Below are 2,482 nucleotides of genomic sequence, written 5' to 3'. Positions count from 1 at the left end.
TGCGTGCGTGCGTGCGTGCGTGCGTGCGTGCGTGCGTGCGTGCGTGCGTGCGTGCGTGCGTGCGTGCGTGTGTGTGTGTGTCTGAGTTGTTGATATGGCTTTTGTTGTTGTTAGAAATGAATTATTATGTGGGAGTGATTATATATGTCAAGTTGGTGTGATGTGAAATGAAAATGTGGTGTGTTGAGGAGTGTTTGGAGTTGGTTGTTGATTTGATTAATGAATATAAGAGTACTTGTTGTTAGTGTTGTTGAGTTGGGTGGTTGAATTGTAATTCACTGGGTTGAACTATTTGAATTTTTCAATTTCGTTGATTTCATTTAGTTGAGTTTGGTGTGGTTGTGATAATAATTTATTGAAAACGATTGGAATTGGTTTTGCTGATTTTTGAAAATAATTTGACTTTGGAAGCGATTTGACATTGCAAATGAATTGATAGTTAGAAACCTGAATTTTATGTTTATTTGGAAAAATGATTTGGTTTTTAACCTTTTGGAAAGGAATTGAGAAAATGGTTTGGATGGGACCTGAAAAGGGTGGCAAAGTCCAAGTTTTAGGGGAGGTGCTGCCAAAATTTTTATAAAATCTTAGACCTTGTTTGAAATGTTATTTAGAAAATTATAAATTTATGAATCGTGTCATTTTACTTGAATTATTTAAGAAAATAATGAATTATGTTTTGAGTTTTGATTTATGAAGAAAAGCTTTATGCTTTGAGTTTGTTTACAGAACTATATTTTACGGAATTACGATTCAAGGAGTTTAATAATTTTAGAGAAATAGATTGGTTGTTGTCCTCCCAAAAGTCTTGAGACTCTGCCATGTGGTTTAGTTAATAAATGATTTGCTTAGTCTTTTGAAAGAGGTTTAAATACGAAATTGTTTTGAGCTTGACCTGGCAAGGTTCATGGTGGTTTACCGCTTGCACATTATCGAGACGTATGTGGGGTTTGTGGTGGTGTACCGCCCACATGTTTTTAAAAGAAAGAAAATCTATTTGGGGTTCGTGGTGGTGTACCAGGAATCCTTAGATACCTCACTCTGTTTATGGTTTAAAATGTTACTTTTAAGTTTGAACTATTGTCAGAAGTTCTAGGATTGTTTTCGGCTTTTCCGGGACCTTATATGTTAGTTATGTGGGTACCGTTACCATGCTGAGAACCTCCGGTTCTCATCCCATACATATTTTGTGGTTTTCAGATGCAGGACGTGAGGTACCTCACTGAGGCATACTGAAAGCTTCTGATAGTGGAGATCCTTGTCTTTGGGACTTTATTTTGAATATATGTATATATGTAGATACTTTTTTCTCCACTACTTATGTACTGATGTATTAACTTCCTCTTAGAGGTTATTTTGGAGAAATAGGTTCTGTAACTATGTATCTTGGACTTATTTTGGGTTCTCTTATATATATGTTATATACTTATGTGCTCAAGCCGATTTGTCTTCGCGACCCGAGTCTTGAATTTTGATATTTGTACCTTGGAGCTCTCTTTCGGTTATATCTATATTAGCTTCTCTTATCTTTCCATTTTTCATCTACGTAGTGTGAGTGTTGCACTTTTCATTTTACCATTTTCGATTTTAACCTTTCTTCAAAAGCTCCTAGTTATAAATCTTTTTCAGTATATTATGTATATAAATTTTTACTTGTAGAAGTCATAGCGCCTCACCACCTCTGTTTTACATCCTAGGTGTAAAGCTCTATGTGGTAGGGTGTTATATTATGGTATCAGAGCAGTTCGCTCCTATAGAGCCTGAGGGACTGACTGACTATGCTTCTAAGCATACTCTGAGTTGTGTTTCGTGCTATTTAGGATATCTAATTGATAAACATAGCATAAGGTTCATGAGTTTTCATTTGGAACACTGAAGAACTAGACTCGCGATATTGAAACTGATCACCCTGATATTACTTGTTTGGTGCGAACAGGACCAGTGGCCACTCGTGGACGCGGTCGCAGGTGAGGGGGAAATAGGAATCAAAATGAGGAACACGAGACGAATGCAAACAACCCGCAAACTTCATGGCTTCCCTGGAGAACATGGCTGCGGCTATGCAGGCCACGACTGTGGCTATGCAGGCCACGGCTGCTGCCTTAGGTGATCAAGCTAATAATGGAAATGGCAGAAATGGGAATCATGGGCCGATGACCTTAGCCACTTTTCTGAAGGTACATCCCCCGACCTTCAGAGGGACCACAAACCCTACTGAAGCTAATAACTGGATCCGAGCAATGGAGCGGGCTTTGCAAGCTCAGCAAGTTCTCAGGGAACAATGGGTAGAGTTCGCGACCTACCAATTGTAGGATAAAGCCCAATACTAGTGGTAGGGAACAAGACATATTCTACAATCAGACGGCGTTGTGATATCTTGGGGTGTGTTTTGGACTGAGTTCTATAGAAAATGCTTTCCTAATTCAGTAAGAAACGCCAAGGAGCTTGAGTTGCTATAGTTAAAACAGGATCAAATGTCTGT

The 2,482-nt window shown here is 38.7% G+C and overlaps 1 long non-coding RNA gene across 1 annotated transcript in view; it reads left to right on the top strand.

Moving 5' to 3' along the window:
- Nucleotides 1–1,570, top strand: part of LOC110267126 — a 2,104-nt gene extending 534 nt beyond the window's left edge. The window contains exon 2 of the long non-coding RNA XR_002354473.1: nucleotides 1,201–1,570. This is a non-coding gene — a long non-coding RNA (uncharacterized LOC110267126). The remainder of the gene's footprint in view (nucleotides 1–1,200) is intronic.

The sequence above is a fragment of the Arachis ipaensis genome, chromosome B09 (genome assembly GCF_000816755.2).
Source record: "Arachis ipaensis cultivar K30076 chromosome B09, Araip1.1, whole genome shotgun sequence".
NCBI classification, from domain to species: Eukaryota; Viridiplantae; Streptophyta; class Magnoliopsida; order Fabales; family Fabaceae; genus Arachis; species Arachis ipaensis.
The sequence above is the reverse complement of the archived record's forward strand: the minus strand, read 5'-3'. Positions and strand labels throughout refer to the sequence as shown.